The following is a 27,527-nucleotide window of genomic DNA, read 5'->3' as shown; positions in this document are numbered from 1 at the left end:
TGAAAATAAAATAATTGTGAACTTCTGAACTAAATTACCATGCAGATATAATGTACTGTCTCATCAGTCTTTAAATACCTGATGTATTAGAAGATTGTAACACCAGTCTCCGAACCGCACTCCTCAACATCATTAGCATTTTTTCACTCTGCTTTGGCCAGAAAGCGGTTCTCAGGAGGCCCACATGAGAAGCCAGAGTTGCAGGAGTGCTTATTCCAAATTTAAAATTCACAACCATGTTGAGGTTTGGGATTTGAGTTTGTAAATTAATCCTGGCTTTTGGTAAATGAGAAGGAAAAAAAAAAAAGCAACAACCCCAGTACCTGAACTTGTAAGGCGTCTCACAGTTTATCGGTAGTAACAGTAATTTTTGCACATTATTGCACATTCGGCATTGCCATGATGCAGTACATGCGGCCAAGTGTCATGGATGCGTTTGATGGATGATTGTATTGTTCACCCCCAGCATCCTTGTGTAATTGATGTATATCCCGAAAGCCCTTAAGAACTGAAAGCGCGATATATGTAGAGATGATACATACACTGTAACTCACACAACGTCCAACTTGAGTCACTTTGTTTTATGGGAACACTACAGGGTCTCCAGAGGGGTTGGTCGCCCGTTATCTTTGTTCCTCCACACTGGGGAAAATGAGCTGGCTCAGGTCTGCTTCCCCCAGCAGAGCTGATGAGGATTGGGAGAAAGTAATTAGGAATAGCTGGAGGGCAGTGGGACTGGGAAGAGAAGGCAGCTAACAAAGGGGCACTATCGAGAAGTCTCCAGTGGGGCGCCTGGGTGGCTCAGTTGGTTAAGCATCTGACTTCTGCTCAGGTCATGATCTCGCAGTTGGTGATTTCAAGGCCTGCCTCGGTTCTGTGCCGACAGCTCAGAGCCTGGAGCCAGCTTTGGATTTTTCTCTCAAAAATAAACAAATACTGGGGGGGGGGGGGGGAGTCTCTAGAGAGTAACTTGGGTCCTATCTTGCTGGGCAGTTCTGGAACAAGTGTAGGACATATCCCAGAGTCCTCATAACGAGGGGCAATCAGCTGGCAGATTTATACCTCTTGTATCTGAAGATCAGCCCACAAAGTCATAGGTGCTGGCTGCTGGTGTGAAAGCACCTGGTGAACTTGTAAGAGTGAAGATGGGAAGGGATCAGTAAGAGTGCCACAGAAGCCATGTCAAATATTCCTGGTTATCATTGACTACTATGCCAAGAGAGTTTAATTTTTTTAATGTTTATTTATTTATTTTGAGAGGGCGTGAAAAGAGAGTGCACGAGTGGGAGAGGGGCAGAGGGAGAGAGATTGAGAATCCCAAGCAGGCAGCACAGAGCCCAAAGAGGGGCTCATATTCATGAGCTGTGAGATCATGACCTTAGCCAAAATCAAGAGTCAGATACTTAACCGACTGAGTCACCCAGGTGCTCCGATGTTTAATCTCAAGCTCAGACTGTGGTGAGAATAAAGAACTCGCTATCCTCTTCCTGGGAAACATGCCCAAAACTTGGCCGTAGTCTTAGATTGAGAGCCTGATATGCAGGGAGAGGTTTCAAATGGGCCAGGAGACAGGCATCTCGGCGGCTAGGTCACACATGGTTGAGTGTCGGACTCTTGATTTCCTGTGGGTCATGATCTCAAGGTAGTGGGATCAAGCCCCACGTGGGCATGGAGCCTGCTTGAGTTTCTCTCTCTCCCTCCAGCCCCTCCCCCACCTCGACCCATGTATGTGTGTGTGTGTTTGTGTGTGTGTGTATGTGTGTTTGCACATGCACACGCTTGTGCTCTCTCTCCGTAAAACGAAAGCAGAAAAACCCCAAAGGGGCTGGGAGATCAGTTTCCTGCTGGTAGTAGGCTGGTGGCAGAGGAGTGACACATGCTAGGCCCTCTAATTTAGGAAAACAGACCAGGAGAGGCGAGGTGGATACTGTCACTTTGAGAAAGCTTCCAGAAAGCTGGGTGTAAGGCTGTGGGGAAGAGGAGTGCCTCTGAAAAGCCAGAGATGCACCCGTCTATAAAAGGATTGAAATTCAGTTATCAAGAGTACTGGCTGAAAACATCTGAGTGCACAATTAGACCTGTGGTCTACCAGTTTGCAACACTGAATGTCTAAAGGAAATGACCTTAATTATAAGCATAAATATGGTTGGACATTGATAGAAAACTTTTTTAGAATATGGAAACCAAGCATAAAGGGAGAAGAATGTTGTATCTACTACAGTCTTGTCACCTTGTCAGCTTGGTATTCATAGTAATGAAATCTTTAATATATTTCTAACACCTGCTTAGTTGTTTAATATTTACATGTATCTCAGGGAAGGTAAAGCTTTATTTTAGTTGAGAGTTTTGCCATCAGCATTTTGGGAGGATAAAATTCTTGGAGTCATTCAACCAAATATGGTGTTACTTGTATTTTAAAGAAAAAAATACTGTCGTGGTGCAGTCCTTCCTCTTCAGAATTTCCTTAATAACCAATAACCCACTAAAGTGCATGCATATTGATTGAATGTAGCACTAATTACTAGGCTTGGAGGTAATATGAGCCTTTATTGTTAGATCTTTACAAAGTCCTATTTCAGAGTGGCATTCTCTCATGTTTATCCCCCAGACCGGGATTCACCATCAAAGATCAGGCAGTTCATTGAAATGTTAGCTTCTAACCTTGAAGTTTATAGGCTGAGTCTGAATGGTTCCCCTCTGAGGTTTAAGTTTGATAAGGGTTCCCGCCAGAAACTTCTGTGCTTGTTGCATTCAACACACAAACCCAGGTGCTACTGGCCGTCATAAACCAGTTGGGGATAGACGTTTTAGGAATCCTTTGCAGTAAGCACTCTTGTGCACGGATTAGGACTTAAAGTAAGATATTCCATTATGAAGGGACTTAGGGTTACCTCTGTCACCTCACAAACTGTACTTGAGAATAGGGGTTGGCTTTTGCTATCTTAGTTACTTTTCCCCCACTTAAAATGTAAAACAAAAATTTTCATCCCGGAGACTGAATTTTAAATCTTGAATCTCTTAGAAAACTCGTAAGTAAAAATCGGTACTAAAGTAGAGCCTCATTCTAGGTTGGCTTGCCTCACGGACAGGATTTGCCAGATAACTGAGTAGTTTTCCACTTCAGTTTTTGCTCAGAAGACTTGGCATGGGAAAGGCTTACTCATTCAGGGACCCTATGGGATGAGAGCAGCTTCAAAGGAAAAAGGAGGACGACTTTTGTTTCAGTTTCTTGGTCTTGGAATTATATTTGTGCTTGCTTTTATATTTTTAGAAGATGATGAACTGTTGTTTCAGACTCACTTGAGGAAGACTAGACCAAAAGATGGAGAAAGCTAAACTTCCAATTATTTTAAAAGAAACAGAATATCTTTACTCTGGGCAGTACTTTCATTGTGGAGCTTGACCAATAAAGTCCTTGGAAAAGAGCTCTAATGTGGAACCATTGCCTAGATAAGAGTGATTTCTATAGAATTGTTTAAAAAAGCCCGTTGCTTGTGCTACTAATTGCTTTGGAAGCCTGTCTTTATAGGTGATAGAAACACCTACTTCTGAAGAATAAGGATTCTATATATTTGTTTCTGAATTAAGCTATTTCTCTCTTGATAGCCCCCAAACTAATGCTTTATCATGCACTTCCACTTTGCTCAGGTTGTAAAAAACGGCCTTCAGCGTGAACTTCCTGCCCATTAACTTTCACCTGAACGGCACTAGGGTGCCATTTGGTTAATTATATTTGGAGTTCAAAGTTTTGATTAGGGCTGATTTATCAGCTGTAATCTTTTAAAGGCATAAAATTAAATAATGGGCCGTACATGTAGAGAAGATTAACTTTCCCTAAATCATCAAGATGGATAGTCTTGTTTTTCACAAATCTACTGGATGTTGATATAGTATACTTTCTTTTGTGCGTTAGGTTGCATAAGCTCCAACTGGTGAAACTCGGGGGATATTTTGCCAACCCGTGGGTCTCAGGAACAAACCAAACCAAGCTAAGGACTTTGGATTTTAAGATGTTCTAAAGCCTAAGTAGTTGTGTCCTTTTATTTGGTCCCATTGAACTATCTAATGAGATCTGTGCTAAATGAAGCAAAAAGATAAACCTCCTGAACTCATGGAGCTTGGATGCGCACATCAAAACCAAGTAACAGGCACACAAGCACAGTTGTTATAATTTGTTCTGAAAAAGAGGAAGCAAACATAAAACTTAGGAACTAAAAACCAGGTGTCCTAAGATAGAGAATGAGATGGGTGTGAAGGGGTAGATGATGTTATTTTTATTTTCTTTGTTACCCATCATCGCTAATTTTAATTTTCTTCAGTACAAAGAAAAATGAGCAATTGTGCAATAGATCAAAATTAGATTCAGCGAAAAGGAAATACGTGCAGAATCATTGAAATGACTAATTCCTTAAAGGTCTCTGTTACGTGGCTAGGCATAATCTAGACACGATAGTTTACTGCTTCTAAATAATTTTTACGATGAATATGTGATCAGTGCAATAATCTTGAAAAGTACCAAAAGATCCACCTGTAATTCTTTGGCCAAGAGGTAACCAGTATTCACATTTTGGCAGATAACTGCTCAATCACTTTCTAACATATGTGTAAATGTTTATATGTAAGTATTTAAAAGAAATAAAAAAGGTAGACCTCACACCCAGCATAGAGCTCAACATGGGGCTTGAAGTCACAGTCTCAGGATTAACACGAGAGCTGAGATCAAGAGTTCAAGCCTTGGGGCACCTGGGTAGCTCAGTTGGTTAAGCATCTGACTTTGGCTCAGGTCATGATCTCAAGGTTCCTGGGTTCAAGCCTGGAGCCTGCTTCATACTCTGTGTCTCCCTCTCTCTCTCTCTCTACCTCTACCCTGTTCACGTTCTTCTCTCTCTCTCCCAAAAATAAACACTAAAAAAAAAAACACCAAAGAGTTGAAGCCTTGACCCACCGAGCCACCCAGGCACCCCCATAGGTATTTTTATAAGAAATAGGATCCTACTATACACATTATTTTACAGCCATTTTCTACTTTTTAAAATGAACATCTTCCCATGATCTTTTATGTTGCTTTACATTATAATTTTAATGTCTGTATTGTACTAAATTGCATCCTTGTATGTCTGTTGCTTTCACCAAGCCACTATTTATGTACATTGAAGTTTCCAGATTTTTGCTTCTGTAAGTGGGATTCCTATGTTTTCCTTTTAATTATTTCCTCAGGGCACACTCATAAAAGTGAAATGTGTTGGTTAAACTCTTAAGACTTTGGATACATGGTTAACAACATCCCCTCAAAAGAAGATACTGATGTACACACTTTGACTAGCGAGGAAACATGTCCCCCCTCTCCATATGTCACTTTAAGTACGTTCCTGTGTTGATGTTTAATTTTTGTCATTTTAACAGTCATAACAGGACTATAAAAATGATTACTTTTATGTGAAATTTAAATATATGTTTAATGATTTAGGATTTGTAATGTTGTTTTAAAATAAAACTAGAAACGAAATCTAATTTAGAGGAAATGGGAACTTCTGGGATTGGAGCATTCTGAGGACAAAGTTCAAGGTGATCCTGTTGACAAAAGCAAGTCAACAATATTACAAATAAGAACAGAAATATAATGGGAACAAAAAAGTCCTATTTAAAGAGAACGGACTTGAAATCAGGGTAGAGAATCTTTATCCCCAAGAATCCTAATTTGCTGTAATCTGATGAGAAATTTATTATTTTTTTTAAGTTTGTTTATTTTGACAGAGAGAGAGGGCGGGGGGAGGGGGGTTGGCGTGGGGGAGAAAGAGAATCCCAAGCAGGCTCCATACCATCAGCATGGAGCCTGACCTGGGACTCAAACTCAGGAATTGTGAGGTCACAACCTAAGCCGAAACCAAGAGTCTGGAGTGTAACTGACTGAGCCACCCAGGCACCCCAGATGTTTATTTTTTTTTAATGTTTATTCATAAATCTCTCAGAGAGGGAGAGTGGGAAGGAGAAAGAGGAAGGAAGGAAGAGAGAAAGGAAGGAGGGAAGGGAGGAAGGAAGGAAGGAAGGGAGAAAGGAAGGAAGAGAGAAAGGAAGAAAGAATCCCAAGCAAGCTCTGTGATGGTAGCACAGAGCCTGGAGCCCGCCCCAGGGCTCAAGCTCAGAAATAGTGAGATCATGAGCCGAAATCGAGAGTTGGATGCTTAACCGACTGAGCCCCCCAGGCGCCCCAAAATGTACTTTTAGATGGAATTATGAAAACATAATGATGGTATCAGGGTGCCTGCGTGGCTCAGCATCCAACCCTCGATTTCGGCTCTGGTCAGGATCTCATCGGCCCCGAGTCGGGCTCTGTGCTGACAGCTCAGAGCCTGGAGGCTGCTTCAGATTCTGGGTCTCCGTCTCTCTGTCCTCCTCTCTCTACTCGTGCTTGCTCACTCGCTTGCGCTCTCAAAAAGAAACCTTTTTAAAAAGTTGTTTTTCAGAAAATATGATGGTATCTTAGATTACCTGTAACTTTTCTCTTTAAAGAGATTATAGTGGAACAATCTGAGAAGTGTGCATTATCTACGAAGACTATATTCTAATAGAAACAGTAAATGAAAAATTTTAAATTGTAGGCTCTCCAGCAGACACCTGTGCTTGTGACTGGTCATTATCAAAGTTAAAGGATACTAAGAAAATTTAATTTTCATATTAAGCACAGTGACAGGATGTTGGAATTCAATGGAATTTGAAAGCTTGTCTAACCCAGCTTCTTATTTTACAGATAAAATTGAGGACTGCAGAGATACTGTGATTCGCCCAAGAAGCCACACCTGGTAAGTAAAGAAAGAAGAAATAAACACATTTAAACAATAAACATGGGCATAGATAGAAGAGGACTAGATTTGAGTTTCGATTATTTGCCGTGGGGAGAAAAGCAGAATTTTTGTAGTACGGGCATAGACGAAACATTAGGGCAAGGAAGAACTGACCAAATTTTCTGTTACCTCAAGTCAAAGACTTGTCGTTATGTAGATCCTCTGATAATTCACGTTTTCACATGTTTGGCAAAGATGGGTAGGCATGACTGTGCTCGAATGGTCCTGCGGTTTCTCAAGAAAAGATGAACATCCTGGGCATGGAATTTTGCAATAGAGGAAACACTGTCGTTTAATTCGTAGTGATTTAAGAAGGTGGAAGATTTTTGAGAAGGGAAATCTAATTACAGTGAATCTGAAATTTCATTGACCCATCATTTCCTCTATTATTCATTATGTTTTTTTAGGGAAGATAAGAATGTATAAGGAAGATTAAAAAGAAACGTATGAAAGTATACTGGGGAAAAAATAAAGAATTGATGTAATGTTATTTAGCTATAAATTTCTCATAATCATATTTAAACTGAATCTTCAAGTGAACCTATTGGATAAATTGGATTGGTTATTTTACAACAGAATTCCTATCGCAGTTCCAAGTAACTTCATTGCCTTTTTTAATTCATTTGGAATTTAATGAATTTTTAATGACTTACTACCTTTTCTTCTTCTCTATTTGGTGGAGTTATTAAATGCATTTCCTAATGACCTTAATAACTTTGTTTTCTTCTCTACTTGGTGTAGTTACACATTCTAATTGAAAACCTTAAGATTTGAATACAGTTTTCTTCTAGTTTATTTTGTTGTTGGTTTTTCTTAGTTGGGAGCTGGCTTCTTCCGACTAAATTTAAACATTAACTGGAATAATTCTGATAATGTTGCCACTTAACACCAATATATTGATCTTTCATATTACATTCCAGAGAACAAGGCATTTTGTACTAATTAAATACTATTACTAATGATTATGGCTTACAATGTTGAGGAAAAAGTTAAATGACTCAAGCTGATAAAATGTGCCTTTGGGAGAATAAGTATGTGACAGTGTCAAACATTTTAGAAAATGAAGAACTTCTCCAACTTGATAATCTCCGTACATATTATAATGAAGCTTAAGTAACGAAAAAATTTTGGCACGAGCTTAGAAATAAAGGAGATAAGTGAGCAGAATAGAGTCCAGGATGAAATCTAAATACAGGAATTCATTGTAGGAGAGAAGTGACATCTCCACTTGGAGAAACAATGGCAGAGTCCAGAAGTAGTGAAGAGAAAATCAGACAGCATAAAAGTATAAAATACCATCATGGCAAATGACAAAGCTAAAGCATTTTTGTCAACAAATAGGGAACATATACGTGTAGACATATCCTAACAATAGGATCGGCAATTCAGTGGGAAAATAGACAAATGATATGAATTGGATATTCCTAAAAGAAATACCAATGGCCACTCAACAAAATTAAAAAAGTATGTAAGTGTATTAACACTTAAATACATATAAAAATTATTTTGTGTTTTAGACTGGCCAAATGTATGCTTGGTAACCTTAATAATTGGGAAGACCATAGGGTTCTCTTCCACTGTCTTTCATTGTAGGTGGAAGTATAAAGTGAAATAACTTTTCTTGGAGTGAAATTGGCTTCTATCCATTCAAATTCCAGTCATAGGCCTCCTACGACCCAACTGCCTAATTTCTTAGAAAATTACTCTTAGAGATTTCTGACGTTCATAAGGTATATGTTCAAGATGTTCCTTGTGGTTTGTTTGTAATAGAAAAAAACAGTGGTTAAATACATCATGGTGCCTCAATATAATGAAATAATCTGTAGCTTTTATTAAAATGCAGTAAATTGGGACACCTGCATGGTTCAGTTGGTTAAGTGTCTGACTCTAGATTTTTCCTTGGGTCATGATCTCACAGTTCGAGCCCTGAATCAAGCTGTCTCCTGCCAGTGTGGAACCTGCTTGCGATTCTCTGTCTCTGTCTCTCTCTCTCTCTCTGTCTCTTTCTCTCTGTCTCTCTCCCTCTGCCTCTCCCCAGCTTGCTCGCTTGTTCTCTCTCTCGATGTAAATAAATAAACTTTAAAAAGAATAATAAAATGCCATAAATCTATGTCAGATGACATGGAAATATGTTGATGGTGAGAAATGCAAATTATATACATAGCATAATCTTATTTTGTTAAAATAACATCCTTTAGTTTTAAAGATACTTGTCTCTGGGTATGGAATTGGAGAAGTGAGTGGATCAATCATTCATTCAGACATTCATGCATAGTCCACACCCAATGTTATATTAGTGTCAGGTGTACAATTCAGCGATGTGACAAGTTTATACTATGTTCACCAGAAGCATAGCTCTCTCTATCCCATTATATCACTATTAGAACAACATTGACTGCAATCCTCATGTTGTGCTTTTTATTTCCGTGACTTACTCATTCCATAATGAAGGCCTACTGTATTTCCCTCTCCCCTTCATTCATTTTGCCCAACCTCCACTCCTGTTGGCAACCATCAGTTTGTTCTTTGTATTTAGAGTTCTGATTCTGCTTTTTGTACATTTTTTTTTTTTTTTTAGATTTCATTAATGAGTAGAATCAAATGGTATTTGTCTTTCTCGGTCTTATTTCACTTAGGATAATAACCTTTGGGTCTACCCATGTTGTCTCAGATGGCACAATCACATCCTTTTCTATGCCTGTCTAATATTTAATTGTATGTGTATGTACCATATTTTCCTTATTCATTCATCTATATTGGCAAAAAAAAAAACCTGTCACTATTTTTAGACAACGTGATACTACACATAGGAAATCCTGAGGATTCTACCAAAAACCTATTAGAGGTAATAAATTCATTAAAGTGGCAGGATGCAAATGGAATACCCAGAAATGGGTAGAGTTTCCATATACTCCAAAAAAAAAGTCACAGAAGGAGAAATGTAAAAGCAATCTACGTATCCAATGCAACCCCTATCAAAATACCAACAGCATGTTTTTGCAAAACTGGAGCAAATAACAGTAAAATTTGTATAGAACCACAAAGATCCCAAATAGCGAAAGCAATTCTGAGAAAGAAGAACAAAGCTGGATGCGTCACAATTCCAGGTTTCAAGGTACAAGCCAAGCTGTAGTAATCAAAACAGTGTGGTACTGGCACAAAATAGACACATAGGTCAATGGAACAGGATAGAGACACAGGATATACAGGAAAAGACCCTCACATAATCGCTTGATCTATGACAAAGCCAAGAATGTATAATAGAGAAAGACTGTCTTTTCAATAAATAGTGTTGGGAAAACTGGACAGTATGTAGAGGAATGAAACCGGGCTTTTTTATAACACACATAAAAATAAACTCAAAATGGATTAAAAACCTAAAAGTGAGGCCTGAAACCACAAAATTGTGGAAGAGAATACAGGAACAATCTCTCTGTCATCAGCCATAGCACCCTTTTTCTAGATACGTCCCCTAAGGCAAGGGAAACAAAAGCAAAAACTTATTGGGACTACCTCAAAGTAGAAAGCTTTTTCACAGCAAAGGAAACCATCAACAAAACAAAAAGACCACCTAATGAATAGGAGAAGATATTTGCAAATGATGCATCTGATAAGGGGTTAATATCCAAAATATATAAAGATCGCACACAACACCAAAAAACCAAACACTGTAGGGCACCTGGGTGGCCCAGTCGGTTAAGCATCCAAATTTGCCTCAGGTCATGATCTCCCGTTTCCTGAGTTTGAGCCTGGCATCGGGCTCTGTGCTGACAGCTGAGAGCCTGGATCCTGCTTCACATTCTGTGTCTCCCTCTCTCTGCCCCTCCCCCTGCTCACACGTGAGTGCTCGCTCACTGTCTCTCTCTCTCTCTCTCTCTCTCTCAAAAATAAACATTAAAAAAAGGGGGGGGGCAAACTATCTGATTAAAAAATGGGCAGAGAACCTGAATAAACATTTTTCCAAAGAAGACCTCCAGATGGCCAACAGACACATGAAAAGATGCTCAACATCATTCCCCATCAGGGAAATAAAAGTCAAAACTTCTACGAGATATCATCTCATGCTTGTTAGTTAAAGATAAGAAACCAGTGTTGGTGAGGATGTGGAGAAAAAGGGGCCCTGTTCGCTGTTGATGGGAATGTAAATTGGTATAGCCACTGTAGAAAACAGTATGGGGTTCTTCAAAAATATTTTGAAAAATAGAAATAGCATATGATGCAGTAATTCCACTATTGAATATTTACCCAGGGAAAATGAAAAAACTAATTCAAAAAGATACGTGCACCCCTACGTTTATTGCAGCATTCTTTGAAATAGCAACCTATGTGTCCGTCAATAGGGTACTGTCTTACAATCTGTTTTTAATATGCCTTCTGATTAAAGGTGCTTTTTAATGTGTTACAGTTCTCAAATGAAATATAGAATTAGCATATAAGCATAGAGAATAACGAAAGACTGAGAGAACAAAAAAATAATAGCCGTGGAATCCATTTTATCGTGGTAAGTCACTGCGAAATTACATCTAGACGTATAACTTAAAAATGAAGTAGTAATTAAGAATTAGGAATTCCACTCTTGGATATGTACCCAAGAAAAATGAAATATGCCTGTACAAAGCTTCCATTGACATGTTTATGGCGTCATCGTTCATAGTAGCAAAATAGGGAAACAACTCAGGTGTTCACCAATGGTGAGTGGGTAAATAAAATGTGGTATCTCCATACAATGAAATACTACAATAATAAGAAGTGAAGTGCCAGTGCATGCTGTAACCTTAATAAACCTTGAAAGCACTGTTGCACGAAAGAAGCCAGTCACGACAGACCCACGATTTCAGTTATGTGAAATGTTTAAAACATGTAAATCTACAGACAGCAAGTAGATGATTGGTTACCTGGCACTGGCGATGGAAAGATTCAGATAAGGAGTTGCTGCTAATGTGTATGGGGTTTCTTTCTGGAGACAGAAAATTGTTGTAAGAGTAGGTCATGGTGATGACCACACAACTCTGAATGTATTAGAAACATTGAATTGTCTGCTTCAAATACGTGAAGTGCGTGGTCTGAAAGTTATCTTCAGACTTTTTTTTTTTTTGTATGTAACTTTCCTTTGGCTTTTTAGTCAATAAGACAAGAAGCGTGTAAATGAGGACAATTTCCGAGATCATTTCCTAGACAGAAATGAAGATTAAGAATAATAATGGATTTCAGTAATCTGAAGTCGAGTCTGGAAGGTTAACCTTCTCAGCAGCTGAGATCTATGCTGGCGGGTGTACCAGGGATGATTTAAATCCCACAGTGAGGAAAGTTTTTGTTTTGTTTTTTTTTCTAATGTTTATTTTTTGAGAGAGAGGGCGCAAACAGAGGGTGGCGAGCTTCATGCGGAACTTGAACTCCCGAACCGTGAGATCATAATTTAAGTTGATCTCGTTGATCTCACTGAGCCAGCCAGGTGCCCTGAAAGTATTTTTTTTTTTAAGTTTATTTATTTATTTTGAGACAGAGCACTAGGTTGGGGGACGAAAGAGAGAGGACAAAAGAGAATCCCAAGCTGGCTCTGTGCTGTCTCTCAGAGACCAACACAGCGCTCGATCCCACAAATCGGGAGATCATGCCCTGAGCCGAAATCAAGAGTTGAACACATAAACTGACTGAACAGCCCAGGTGCCCCGTGAGGACAGTATTTTATGCCCCTGTCACTTCTCCTTCAAACTTGAGATTCTTCTGCTGTGAGAGGCTTTTTGATGGCATTTCCTCTTTTGTAACCCTTCTTAACAAAGATCAGTCCTGAGTCTCAGAGCTAAGCTCAGGCCATGCTATCTAACCAGGACTCATTTAAATGGTTTCCATCCTTTTCATAGTTTATCTTCTATCTGAGGTCATTGAAGCTGATATGTGGCTTGCAGATTATTATAACTTACCCACCTTAGATTTATTCAGCTAAAAAACAAGTGTGGGAACCTAAATGGAAATAATAAGAATGAAAGTTGTTGGCCAATCAGAATTCATGCTAGTGCAACCTGCTTACCTATAGTCAAAGGAGCAATTTAAAGACTATAGCAGCCATAAAATCTTGGAGCTTGAAGCGGCCTGTAGATGATTTAGTTCAACACCTTTGTTTTACCTCTTTGGTCTCACAGACCCTGGGAAGTTGGGCCTTGGACAGGCTCACATTTTCATACCCAGCTTCAAAATCAGAAGCACTGGTAACTAAGAAGCAGTCTCAGAAGAAGGTGTATTTTGTGTGAGCCGAGCTGGCTCACAATGTCAATACGACATTCCGTGATGCAACGTGCTCTATTAAGAAAGAGCTTCATGACCAAATCCCAGATTACAGCCATCTTCCCATTTCTGGTTGCATTTGGGTGTTTGTGAACTTCTGTTGTCAGGGCAGCCACAGAGCTAGAGAAGGGGGGAGTTATCAGAGGCAGGGGGGAGGAGAGGTAGGCCTGTCTCGCCTTTTCGTAAATGCCAAAGCTAATTTCAATGATTGCTTTAGCGATATAATGATAACCAAGATTAAAGCAAGCAGGAATCCACTTTAAGATATGAGAGCTGGAATTTTAGATTTCATTATAAGATTGGCATTTCAACCAAATAGTAATATAATGGCGATGGATTTCCATTTTTTCTCCATTTCTGTTGAAATATTATCTCATAAATATACTTTGATACAGAAGAGATCTCTCAATTTCATGAGAGCCCAAGAGCCCTGTTTTATTCTTATGCTGACTTATCTCTAAAATATCTTTTTGATGTACAGCTTCAATATTCTTGCCAATGTCCATGACATCAGCAATCAAAAATGGCATCAGTTGTAGGTTTTTTCACATATAGTTGTAGGTTATCCAAAAAAAGGACTCCTGCTTAGCGCTCACACATCTTTATAGTATTATCAAGGGATGTTACGGTTCATGCGGCTAATTGTTCCAAGAGGAGAAAAAAAAATACCATCCATGAAAGGAGGCAACTTTACCCAGTGCTATTCTAAAATGTGTACATAGGGCACATAAGGAGGGAACTAATACTTTTATGTATCAGTATTTTTTTTAGTTTTATTTATTTTGAGAGAGAGTCAGTGCACGTAGGGGAGGGGCAGAGAAGGAGGGTGAGAGAGAGAATCCCAAGTAGTCTCTGCACTGCCAATGACACAGCCCAATGTGGGGTTCAAACCCACAAAGCCACAAGATCACGACCTGAGATGAAACCCAGTGGGACACTTAACCGACTGAGCCACCCAGGCGCCCCAGTGTCTTTTATTTTTCAACGTTTTTTTGTTTTTTTTTTTTTTTTTTTTTTTTAATTTATTTTTGGGACAGAGAGAGACAGAGCATGAACGGGGGAGGGGCAGAGAGAGAGGGAGACACAGAATCGGAAACAGGCTCCAGGCTCCGAGCCATCAGCCCAGAGCCTGACGCGGGGCTCGAACTCACGCACTGCGAGATCGTGACCTGGCTGAAGTCGGACGCTTAACCGACTGCGCCACCCAGGCGCCCCAGTGTCTTTTAAACCAGAGGAAAGGTGGTATTTGCCCAAATTCTGTTGAGAAGATGGAAGTTGTGAGAGCACACACCTCGAAAGGAGTAGAGTTCTGCATTTCTCTACTCTGCCATGCTTACAGGCCCAAAAAGTGACCTGCAGACCACATCCACGTAGGCCGGGCTTCCCAGGCCTCAGAAATGAAACCTTTCACCCCCCGAGGTTGTTAGCTACACGGGTACCGACAAATGTCCCGATCAATGAGGATCATTTAGTTGGAGAATATAATAAATTGGTTAGGTACACTTGATTTGAAGGGCTATTCTAAAATTTCATGTTATTTTTAACTTGCTTCCCTTTGCTGGAGTTAATCCTACATTCTTGTTAAGTTCTTACTAGTGTTTTAGTTATGAAAACCCCTTGGAAGGAATCGGAGGTTCATCTGGTTTGCATGTAATTCCTATGTATATCAGATACTACTTTGGAGAAACTGGCTTTCTGAAATACTGGCATTAAAGAACTAATTGTTGGCTTAATAACAAAGCTTTTCCTCTAGACGGTCCATTTAAAAAGAAAGCTGAATGCTTTCCTCTTCAAGGAATCTGTTAAACTACAGAAAAACCTAAATGAACCTTTGAAGTGTATAAGAAACACTTGTCAGGGTTGATAGTGTTACAGTGATGAAAGCATCATACAGGTGTTTTCACTAGCTGTGCTACAAAGTCCGATCAATTTCTGTTGCTACACTCCTCATCATTTAACAACCATGACCAAGGTACAGACATGAATGTGACTGTTCCAGCCATAGCCTGAACAGAAATTCATGGCCACTTTCCTTATCATGGTAGGCAGAAACTGTAAGTCCCTCAAATAAATGGGCAGTTAGGTAATATTTGGTACTGTATCTCGGGATCTAGGATGTGAATATCCTGTATAACTCTGCCGACCAAATGAAAAACAGTGCCGGAAAGGCTGGCTCATGGATGAAAGGCATTGGTGGTCTAACCCTGGAGGAAGAAGGAGCCACTATTACTTGGTCCAGCTCATGGTTTCACGCTTTAGCTTTGGAGATTGCTCTGTAGAATCCCTCTCTTTTAACAATAAGGAAATGATTTGTTGAAGGGAGAATGTTGACGAGGGCGACATTGGTACCGCATGAACAGGGGAGGGGCAGAGAGAGAGGGAGACACAGAATCGGAAACAGGCTCCAGGCTCTGAGCCATCAGCCCAGAGCCCGACGCGGGGCTCGAACTCACGGACCGCGAGATCGTGACCTGGCTGAGGCGCCCCATGGTACCGCTTTCATCTGCGATCCATTAACTAGTGCAGCATCGTGCCCTCCCTCCTTCGCCAACACAAGCATGGGAAAGTTGGACACTGCCGGCTATAGAATAAACATTTATTTTTTCCTGAATGACCCAAAGTTCCCTTATTACTGTGATGTCTAAAGGAGCTGCTGCCTTTTCATTGTAACGTGAGAGACATAATTTTCTTGCTGTTTTCCAAGGCTGTCAGATAAGAGACAAATTGCCTTTGATAAAACATGCTTTCAATTTTTCCCATGCAATAATTCAATTTTCATTTTCATAAGGGATTGTTTATTCTGATGGCTTGAATTGGTTGACTAGGATGTCAGCGTCTAGTACTCATCAGTAAAGATTGTAGTCTGGGTTATAATTCAGGAGAGCATATGTTACTATGAAATTTATTATGTACAAATGCTTTTCTGTGTTTAATTCTTGAAAATCAGGAGTGACAACTCATTTGAGTAAATGATTTCTCTTGGCTCTGTTTCTCCCTAAAAGTCACTTGGAGGGGCGCCTGGGTGGCGCAGTCGGTTAAGCGTCCGACTTCAGCCAGGTCACGATCTCGCGGTCCGTGAGTTCGAGCCCCGCGTCGGGCTCTGGGCTGATGGCTCAGAGCCTGGAGCCTGTTTCCGATTCTGTGTCTCCCTCTCTCTCTGCCCCTCCCCCGTTCATGCTCTGTCTCTCTCTGTCCCAAAAATAAATAAACGTTGAAAAAAAAAATTAAAAAAAAAAAAGTCACTTGGAAACAAAGGCGATTTGTGCAAGTATTTACTGAAGAATTTGGGCAGTGCTGTTTATTAAAGAAAAATGGATTCGACTCCTAGTATCTCAACTCCTATAATTTCTTCTAGTAGTTCATGTTCCTCTTTTTAATTTCACTACTCTGTGTGTACACACTTACCTTTTTCTCTGGCCCCCTCAATACATAAAGCAGGTCTCAAAAGAGCTTTAATTAAAAAAAAAAAAAGGTAGTGTGTATATGTGTGTGTGTATATATATATGTGTGTGTGTGTGTGTCTATATATGTATATGTCTCTATATATACACACACAGAGACACATGTATATATGTACAGTAGAAAATTTGGATATCAAAAATAAATATTATCCATTAAATTCCATGTTTACTTCTTTGTCCTCATTGATCTCTCTCATAATTAAGAGATTAACATCTGAAAACTTCTGTTAACTGTCTTAGCTTGCCTGTCCGATCGTGTATTCACTGTGCGAAGGCAGAGGAACCCAGCACCCGACTGCGATGCTGTGTATCCTTCCCCCAAGCCCTGCCTTAATTCCAGTTGATAGCTGAGCAAACAGTGAACTCCTACCACATGCCGGATACTGTGCTAAACACCAAAGACACACAAGTAATTAATGCATAGGTCTTAACTGGCAGATAGAGACAGATGTGTACTCACTGAGGATGTGGCTAACCTTGAATGGGCATCTGGGAGAGGTAAGCATTTCACATAGGTTATAGAGAGAAAAGTCTGCCTGGAGAGATCATTTGCGTGTTCCTGGTGTATTAAAGGTAATTGAAACTGGAAGTTGAGTTATATTCCCTGAGAGAGTATAGAGAAGAGAAGTAAGCACAGGTCCAAAACTTGGAGACGTTTAATGGTTGGCAAGAGGAGGTGAGCTTGCAAAAGACTGAAAAGAGACAGAAGGAGTTAGGAAACCAGAAAACGTGGTATCCGGTGGGCCCAAGGAAAGAATGTTTCAAGATGGAGGAAGTAGTAATAAGGTCTGAAATATAATCATTAGGTTTAGCCACATGAATGTTCTCGATGACACTGATGAGAGCGGTTACGTGGCGAGGTGTTACCCAGAAACCAGACAGAAGTAAACGCAAAAGTGTTAGCAGTATCATTGAAGGCCTGTCACGTTTGAACATGTTGATGTAATTATTTGGTGTAGGGTTCCGATGTTTCTGTTCTTTAAAATGTGAGCTCCTCATGTGCGTTGACTGTCTTGCCTCTGATAGCCCTAGTCCTAGTGCTGTACCTGTCCTGTAGAAAGTGTTCAGTAAATACTTGATGAATAAATCATCTTTCCCTTACCTGCTTCTCCTGTGCTTTCTCTACCATTTCCTTTTCCTGCATTTGAGGGGCTGCTAGGTTTTACCAGTTCTTCTGCAACAGCTCTCCATGTCAGTTTGTGGCTGGTCGCAGATGAACTCTTGTTCCTCTAAGAAATTAAATCTTCAGCTAAGAATTAAATTACAACACACATAAAATCCCTCTCCTTCCACTCTGTGTATCTCCTTCTTCCCCTGTCTCCCCTCGCCCTCTGTGTGAGTGTATGTAACTCCTCCCTCCCTCTCAACTGCTCTTCGTCCCTCGGTATCCTTTGCCTTTTAAAAGAAATTTTTTTGGGGGCGCCTGGGTGGCGCAGTCGGTTAAGCGTCCGACTTCAGCCAGGTCACGATCTTGCGGTCCGGGAGTTCGAGCCCCGCGTCAGGCTCTGGGCTGATGGCTCAGAGCCTGGAGCCTGTTTCCGATTCTGTGTCTCCCTCTCTCTCTGCCCCTCCCCCGTTCATGCTCTGTCTCTCTCTGTCCCAAAAATAAATAAATGTTGAAAAAAAAAATTTAAAAAAAATAAAAGAAATTTTTTTTCGTGTTTATTTATTTCTGACAGAGAGAGAGAGAGAGAGAGAATGTGAGCAGGGGAGGGGCAGAGAGAGAGGGAGACACAGAATCTGAAGCAGGCTCCAGGCTGTCAGCCCAGAGCCCGACGCGGGGCTTGAACCCAGGAGCCGTGAGATCATGACCTGAGCCGAAGTCGCAGGCTTAACCGACCGAGCCACCACCCAGGTGCCCCTCCTTTGCCTCTTTGTAAGTATTTATATTCCATCTTGACCCAGAACACGTAGAAGTAAGGAAGAATCTCTAATGACTACACTTGTCCCACGAAGAGACATTTGAAAGCTCCTTTGAGAACCACAATAGATTGACATGAAAACTGGAATAAATAGTAAAGGGGCAAAATCACTTGGGTTCGATAAAAAGGCATAGATTATCAAATGATGAAGATTCTGTGAGTCTGCCTACGTCGCCTTTGGTTAATGACGCCTAGCGAATATTCCCATTTCCTAACTTCTGTTAGGAAATGGGAATATTCGCTACTGTTTCCTTTGTCCCACCCATGATGATGTTTTAATCCTTAGACACCCATTAACTAAAAGGATTTGACTGAGCTTCTGTGTCTTGTGGTGCGGTCCCTCAGTGCAGAGCGCTGCCCGGCCGCTGAAGGGTGAATCTGATTGAGTCAAGAAGGACCATCTATAATGGCACCCGCCTTTACCTTCTGTAATGCTCAGGGGAGGAGCAGCTTATCTTCAGGATGGCCAATTCTTTATGGTTAGTATCAGAAATGAGCCTATCAATCAGCCACATGAGACTTTTAAAGGGGCACCAGGGCCATAAACTTTATGAAAAGGGCCAAAGATTGCATTCAGCCCCCAAGCAGATACACACTTACCTTAAACCCAGTTCGGGGCTGGAAGATTACATCTTCTTTTTTAAAAAAAAACAACAAAACGAAACAAAACAAAAAAACCCTTACGAAGTCAAGACCCCCACACTTATCGAGGCGTTTAGAAGCTAAGAGGTAAGAGATAGCAGTCGTCGGCTTGTCCAACAAATCTTCCCTCCTACAGCAGCACAAAGGACAGAAGAAAAATGTCAAAGAAAGAAATGGTAGAGAGGAAGGAAAGAAATTGGGCTGGGAGGGGAAGAAAAAAGAAGACTAGAGAGAGATGGTCCTGGAGTCTGTAAATACTTGCCTGTTTATGAGATGAACTCATTGAGGGGACTTGAAAAATCTCATTGATTTATTCACTGTAGGCAGAAGTTAGAGAAAATCTCATTTTCATGAGCTTCCCTTCCTATCACTCAGTTCCCTGGTGACACAGAAAGTAAACCTTTTCTAAGGGTTTTCCCAGACAGGTTGACATTTTGTTGAATTAACTGGCATATATTGTACCAAATTTATATGCTGCACCTTTCCACCCAAGCAAGGAATGATTTTACATTGAATAGGGTTTTTCGGGCACCGAGAGAACTCTGGAAACTTTCTAGGCTGATCTTGCTTCTGAAGTCTAGCTGTCTGCCTCAAAAATCTCCCCCATGTCTCACTGCCTCCCTGCCTGGATATAAATGCTGAGGGCATTCTAAATCTCAGTGGAATTACTCTCTGACACCCGAGATCGGTCCCCTGAGGTTCCCTGTGTGTGCACTGTCACAATGTTTTATCTGGTAGATATCAGGAACATCTGAAATATTTGGAAAAAGGTGTAAGGAGGGAATGTTAGATGAATGAAGCATCATATTGCTGGCACAGCTGGGTCTGTTTTGATCCCAGTGGCAAATATTCCATATATAAATGCTGAGCCAAAAACGAACAGTCTGTGTTTTGGTGTGTCTATTTAAGAAGCATATGCTACCCAATGACTGATACGAATGACTCTGGGAGGCAGAGTTGTGTCCATAGTTTCCTAGGGCTGCTGGAATGAAGCTACGTGAAGTGGGTGGCTTAAACAACAAATGTATCCTCTTTCTGTTCTAGAGGCTAGAGGTCTGGAGTCAACGTGTCTGTAGGCGGGGGGGGACGATGTGGGTAGAGTCTCTACCTTTCCTATCACCCTGCAGTTTCCCTTTCTGCCCTCACGTGGCTGCCATCTTATAAGACAACAATCCTATTCTTACTTCACTATGATTTTAAGGTAATTATATCCGCAGTAATTCTATTTCCAAATAAGATCACATTCAGTGATTAACACTTTATCCCCCCCCCTTTTTTTTTTTGAGGGGCAGGGACATAATCTGTATCAGCGACAACAAGAGATGTTTGTTTGCAGTCTTAATCAAATACACTTAGACATAGTTCTGATTTAATATAATATACGCTTAACTAGAAACCATTGGTATTAAAGATTGTCCTAGGTGCTGTTTGAGTTATAGGAGGTGATCAATATAAGACCCCTTCCCTGCCCCGCAAAACCTCTAGGTACCTGGAAATAGCAGTATCACATTTTTATTTTAAAAAAATTTTTTTTTAATTTACATCCAAATTAGCTAGCATACAGTACAACAGTGATTTCGGGAGGAGATTCCCTGATGCCCCTTCCCCATTTAGCCCATCCCCCCTCCCACACCCCCTCTAGTAACCTTCTGTTTGTTTTCTATATTGAAGAGTCTCTTAAGTTTTTTCCTCCCTCCCTGTTTTTATATATTATTTTTGCTTCCCTTCCCTTATTTTCATCTGTTCTGTGTCTTAAAGTCCTCATATGAGTGAAGCCATATGGTAATTGTCTTTCTCTGACTAATTTCACTTAGCATAATCCCCTTCAGTTCCATCCACGTAGTTGCAAATGGCAAGATTTCATTCCTTTTGATTGCCAAGTAATACTCCATTGTGTGTGTGTGTGTGTGTGTGTGTGTGTGTGTGTGTGTGTGTATACATATATATATACACATATGCACACCACATCTTTATCCATTCATCCATTTGGGCTCTTTCCATACTTTGGCTATTGTCGATAGTGCTGCTATAAACATTGGGGTGCGTGTGCCCCTTCAAAACAGCACACCTGTATCCCTTGGATAAATGCCTAGCAGTGCAGTTGCTGGGTCTTAGGGTAGTTCTACTTTTCATTTTTTGAGGAACCTCCATACTGTTTTCCAGAGTGGCTGCACTAGTTTGCATTCCCACCAGCAGTGCAAAAGAGATCCTCTTTCTCCGCATCCTTGCCAACATCTGTTACTGCCTGAGTTGTTAATGTTAGGCATTCTGACAGGTGTAAGGTGGTATCTCATTGCGGTTTTGATTTGTATCTCCCTGATGATGAATGATGTTGGGCATTTTTTCATGTGTCGGTTGGCCATCTGGATGTCTTCTTTGGAGAAGCGTCTATTCATGACTTTTGCCCATTTCTTCACTGGATCATTTGTTTTTTTGGGTGTTGAGTTTGATAAGTTCTTTATAGATTTTGGATACTACCCCTTTATCTGATATGTCGTTTGCAAATATCTTCTCCCATTCTGTCGGTTGCCTTTTAGTTTTGCTGATTGTTTGCTTCGCTGTGCAGCAGATTTTTATTTTGATGAGGTCCTAATAGTTCATGTTTGCTTTTGTTTCCTTTGCCTCCGGATTCATGTTGAGTAAGAAGTTGCTGCGGCCAAGATCAAAGAGGTTTTTGCCTGCTTTCTCCTCGAGCATTTTGATGGCTTCCTGTCTTACATTTAGGTCCTTCATCCATTTTGAATTTATTTTTGTGTATGGTGTAAGAAAGTGGTCCAGGTTCATTCTTCTGCATGTCACCGTCCAGTTTTCCCAGCACCACTTGCTGAAGAGACTGTCTTTATTCCAGTGGATATTCTTTCCTGCTTTGTCGAAGATTAGTTGGCCATACATTTGTGGGTCCATTTCTGCGTTCTCTATTGTGTTCCATTGATCTGAGTGTCTGTGTTTGTGCCATCACATTATTATTTTTTTAAGTTTATTCATTTTGAGAGAGAGAATGAAGGGGAGAGGGGAAGAGACGAAGGGAGACAGCAGATCTAAAGCAGGCTCTGTGCTGACAGCAGAGGGCCTAATGTGGGGCTTGAACCCATGAACCATGAGATCATGGCCTGAGTAGAAGTTCAGATGCTTAATCGACTGAGCCACCCAGGCACCCCAGCAGTATTCCATTATTAAATGGGTTTCAGATATATGCAAATTTTAGTAGTTATAATATGCAACACACAAAGGGTACAAACAGTCGCTAATATTTATATAGTACAAAAGTATCTGCGGGGCGCAATTCTAAGTGGTTTACATTCGCTCACTGTTCATGACGGTCTTGTGTGGTGAGTACAAATCAGGTCAAGCCCTTTTCTCAGGGAACTTCTATTCTCGCAGTTTGTTTTCTAGTCCCTGTGGGTCTGAGTGGTTTCATTGGTATGAGATAAAATGAACTTTGTGAGCCTTTCCTGCATGTCTAATGCACTGGTACTGTTGTCTCCATTTCTTTGCTGCTGAGCTTTTGGGGAGGTGCGGGCACCAGAGGGTTTTAGCATTTAAAACATAGGTGGAGGGGCACCTGGGGGGCTCAGTCTGTGAAGTGTCTGACTTCAGATCAGGTTATAATCTCACAGACCATGACTTTGAGCCCCATGTCAGGCTCTGTGCTGACAGCTCAGACCCTGGAGCCTACTTCGTGTCTCTACCCCTCTCCTGCTCACATTCTGTCTCTCTCAAAAATAAATAAATATTAAAAAATTTTTTAAAAAAAGAAAACATAGCTGGCATGGCTTTCACTCGAGATCTTCCTTTGCCTTGGGCTGCTGAGTTGACATTTACCAGACTGAACAGACCATGTTTGTTTGAGGTCTTGAGTGCCACTGACAGAAATGAGTACAAAATAGGGTCGCTAAAATAGAAGACGACCATCTGAAAGTAAGCTCCATGACCACTAGAGTTTCTCTGTTCACTGCCATTTCTGTAGTGACTAAAAGAGTAGCTGGCCCGTTAGAAGATGTTCACTAAATATTTGTGGAACGAATGGATGATGGTAATTAGCAGGCATTTCAGACCCAAAGCTTAAATCTTGCCACGGAAAACAGAGGGTGTTCCTGGCTTTTAGGAGTCACCAACAAAATGCCAGCTGTGAAATTAACATTATATATTACGCCCCTTTGGATAACTGATTTGAAACTTTGCTGAAACAAAACCACGCTAGAAGTCCAGCAATGTTTCTTTCCCAGACACCCCAGCCAACACTTAATAATCCAAATATTTGGTCTGACCTGAGTGGTTGGTTTGTATGGCATTCCTTCTTTAAACTCCTTCACACCAAAGAAGGAAAATGTGAACCGGAAGCTCCTTTGCAACCCTAGTTATTTCACTTCTCCTCCAGACCATAGGTTATTTTCTTTTTGATGGCAGTATAATCAGTTGCCTTCGAAGGCCGATAATGAATTATGAGATGCTGATGCCCGGCATGATTAAAAAGGTGAAAGGTGCAAATGGGAAAATATTTAGAGTAGAAACCAATCTTCCAGTACAAGGAGAGACTGTGCTGAAAATCACTTTGGAGCCTAAGGAGATGAGTACATTCAACGGTGGGACATTTGGGTAAAAAGCCAAACAAAAACAAATTCCCAGAGACGCTTGGGAGCTATCAACATGATGTCTCAAATCCTGTCGGAATCTGCCGTTTTCAGGACAGATCATGCCATGAGTAACATATACTATTTGGAGAACACAAGTGGAGAACAAGCTGTCTCTTACCTTGCCCTGGAAATGCTCTCCTTTTGAAAAATTCTTGTTACTGAGGTGTCTGGGTGGCTCAGCTGGTTTCGTGTTTGATTCTTGATTTCGGCTCGGGTCCTTGATGTCACGGTTCATCAGTTTGAGCCCTGAGTCAAGGCCATGTGCTGACAGAGCAGCACCTGCTTGGTATTCTCTCTCTCCCTCCCTCTGCCCCTCCCCTGCTTGTGTGTGGGCACGCACGCTCTCACTCTCGGTCTCACTCTCTCTCGCTCGCTCTCAATAAACTTAAAAAAAAAAAAAATCTTGTTTCTGTGTTTACCTTTGCTGCTAGAAGGTTGCGTGATGCTTATGTGCCAAATGGCCCCTGTGGCGCTTCCCCAGTGCCCCCCTCCCATGTTACAGGTTACAAACTAAAATATGTTTAATTTTAAATTTTAGAAAAATCGCTTTTTGTTTTCATTGACACATTTTTAATCACACGTCTGGCCAGTTTATTATATTACCTCAGAACTTCCGGTGGTTGGAGTTTGAGCCTAAAAACATCTGAAATAAGAAATAAGGAAAGATCCCATTCAGAAATAATGAGCCCTTTGTGGGCAGCACATGTGAACTACCTCAGTGATAATGTTGTATAACATCCCAAGATTCCTATATTAACAGGATTATGGCTTTGCAGATGCAGAAAAAAAAATTGGGGGCAAATATGATTTGGATGCCAAGATAATGATATAGGCGCCTTCCTTTTTCTTGAAGTTGAGCAAAGATACTACCTCTAGGAGCTAAGAGGGGGATTTCGTACTATGCTGACCTATTTTTTCCCCTGCCATTTAAATACTGGCATTCCTTTCTCCCTAAAGAGTAGTAGGGACATCTCAGTGATTGAGGTTCTCCAGGACAAGAGGTCCAAAGTCAAATATCGGCAGGAACCGGGCGAGTGATAACCATGAGAGGAATGATTTGGGGGGAAATAAATAAGAGAATGCCAGAGTCCTAATGAAGCAGAGAATGTTTGTTCCGTATAAGGGGATAGCAGGATTGATGTTACGTAAGAATGTGGCCCTGGGTTGCCAGGATGTGCTGACATTTCTCCCTGTCCTCTCTCTTTGTGTGTGTGTCATTCAAGTTTAAAATGCCATGCAGGACATTAGTTTGTGATCACTGCTTTACGATGTGTCCCAAGGTATCACCTCAGAACATTACTTCTAAAAGAAAGTGGACACCATTCAAAATAGGTTCCCTGGGCCTAACAGTTTGAAAAACAGTGGGTTAAACAGTTATTGGCTTTCTTGACTGCAGGGCTTCTCAGAACCTTAAATAAATTACTTACGGAGTAAACCTCCAAGAGGAAGTTCAGGGTACCAGTCATTTCCCAAACCCATCTGACCTTTGGACCCCCTTGCCGTGGATACTTCATCCAAGTACTTTGAAAGACTATGCAGTAATTTACTTTGCAGTAAATAATGTGAGTGTAATTCCTGTAAGTGAAAATCCAAGGGGGACGGTAGATGTTGAAAACAAATAACCTTCTGAAAATAAAGATGCTTGTGAGTGACCTTGACAGGTTGGAAACCAGGATTTCAAGCTGTAGAGTACAAGAGGGAAACAGTTGTGATTGATGGGTTGATTGAGTTATGTTGGTCATCAGCTACCTTGTGAATTGGACTTTCTTGTGATTATTGGAATGTTTGCATTTTAGAATTTTGAACTGAGAGTGTGAGTGGAGATAAGGGCTAATCTCTTCTGCAGTATTTGATGAAATCTTGACTTCTGATGGTCATTCATTCAACGAGTATTTCTCATGTACCTACTAAGTGCCTGGCATTGTTGCTCTCACTGAGGAGAGTCTGGGATTTCATTACTGGCCTCACTAATGCCAGTTTTAACTTAAACCCAGGCATCAAATTAAAATGTGCGTTTTCAATTCAGAATTTATCATGATGGAAAATGGCTAACACAAAAAGGAATCGCGTTTCCTTTCCTTAAGAGTGTCGCTGACATTATGGAAATGAATAGCTTGTTTCACAGCCATTTACTGAGTCATAATATGACCTGACTCGGTTTGTAGTTACCTAGATAGCTACAAACAATATTGGCTTCCCCTTCAGATGCTGATAATCAGAATGATAGGAGGGTGTTCACTTTTGCCCGGACAATTCCTCCTGACAATTCAGCATACCACTTCCCTTTCCTGTTAATTCCAAAGAATTCTCCACTTCTGTGTTCATACTTTGTTCATTCTCTGTGTCATTCTGAACCTCTAAATACTTGTAAATATCGAAGCCCAAGTCACATGCCACATCTCTGTAGAGTCCTCTTTGATCCTTCCTACCAGAAGTTTTAAAGCCCACCATTCACATCTATCACTTTGTTAGGTCTGTCAATATTTCTAACCTAAGGGAGAAAATAGTAATTCAATAATGTGTTCAGTAAATGTATATTAAGGTTCTGTTGTGTATTACTGTACTACTGACAATCGGAGATGAAGTGGACATCGAGGTAAATGAGATGCTCGTCAGCCTGACACTTGTAGCACAGTATGTATTTGAATAAGTCTTTCCTGTGCTTACTTGAAGCTATAGAACCACTGACTAAACGATGTGATCTCCTATCTGGAGTACAGTGGCCAAAAAGTTGACCAAGTATGGGCTAGATTTTTTTTCCACATTCCTCAATCTTAGTTTTCTTTTTTTTATATTAAAAGATTTTTTGATGTTTATTTATTTTGAGAGAGAGAGAGAGAAACAGTGCGTGAGAAGGAGAAAGCCAGAGAGGGAGACACAGAATCCAAAGCAGGCTCCAGGCTCCGAGCTCTCAGCACAGAGCCCGACGCGGGGCTCGAATCCATGAACCATGAGATCGTGACCTGAGTCGAAGTCAGATGCTTAACCTACTGAGCCACCCACGCGCCCCCTTAATCTTAGTTTTCACTGCTACAGTTTGAGAATGCTTTGGCAAAGAAAGATAATCTTCCTGGAAATCCTATGTCCATTCCATTGTGAAATGCTATCGACTCCCTCTCTTTATGTGCTCCAATTTCAATTTCACTTACAGGTTAAAACAAAAAACAAAAAAACAACCTTCTCTGTTCTTAGCCATCCTGTGCAGAGACTATGTAAGACGCTGGTGTGGGTTTCTTCCAAGAATTCAGCAAGGGCCTGCCACTTGACGAGAAAATTACAACTCCATTAGAATGTGTCTACTTAGGTTTTGTCCTCAAGTTTGCTCAGCTTGTTTTCCCGAGCAGATCCAGCTCTGTTTTCCTCTCCTCTACCCCATCTTTCTCTGTTAATGAAAATCGTCCTTCAATCTCTGTTTATCCTTTGAGCCAACAAACCAGTTTCCGTGGCAGCATTATGGTTACAGCACACAGAAACCTTTTCTGTGCAGTAATTTAGCTGTCAGTCTGGAAGTGGTAAAGCCGGAGAAAGATGGATGCTGAGCCTGGGGCATGCCTGAGCAGATCCCGTCATGTCCCTACTTGGATGTGCACTTATTAAAGTAGAAAGGAAAAAAATGTCCACCCCAATTTCTCTGGGCCATGACTACATTATAGCTGGGAAAGTATTATTTTTACTGGAACTCTGCTAATTGCTAGGAACCCTCTTATGATCCATAGAGAGGATGGGGTAGAAGGTGGAGATCAT

At 40.8% G+C, this 27,527-nt stretch overlaps 1 protein-coding gene and 1 long non-coding RNA gene across 7 annotated transcripts in view; one reads left to right on the top strand and one right to left on the bottom strand.

The window, feature by feature from the left end:
- RARB (retinoic acid receptor beta) overlaps positions 1–27,527 on the top strand; it is a 771,689-nt gene that overhangs the window by 228,962 nt on the left and 515,200 nt on the right. For all 6 annotated transcript variants that reach the window (XR_005792006.1, XM_040480046.1, XM_040480044.1 and 3 more), the window contains one exon: positions 6,749–6,800. The gene's annotated coding sequence lies outside the window, so the exon portion shown is untranslated. The remainder of the gene's footprint in view (positions 1–6,748; positions 6,801–27,527) is intronic.
- LOC121033585 (uncharacterized) lies at positions 10,206–20,838 on the bottom strand. The gene is made up of 3 exons (XR_005792010.1): positions 20,658–20,838; positions 17,954–17,955; positions 10,206–10,219 (listed from the first exon to the last, which is right to left on the bottom strand). It is a non-coding gene; the product is annotated as an uncharacterized LOC121033585 (long non-coding RNA).

The sequence above is a fragment of the Herpailurus yagouaroundi genome, unplaced genomic scaffold, assembly GCF_014898765.1.
Source record: "Herpailurus yagouaroundi ecotype Mexico unplaced genomic scaffold, PumYag 159, whole genome shotgun sequence".
NCBI classification, from domain to species: domain Eukaryota; kingdom Metazoa; phylum Chordata; class Mammalia; order Carnivora; family Felidae; genus Herpailurus; species Herpailurus yagouaroundi.
The sequence above is the reverse complement of the archived record's forward strand: the minus strand, read 5'-3'. Positions and strand labels throughout refer to the sequence as shown.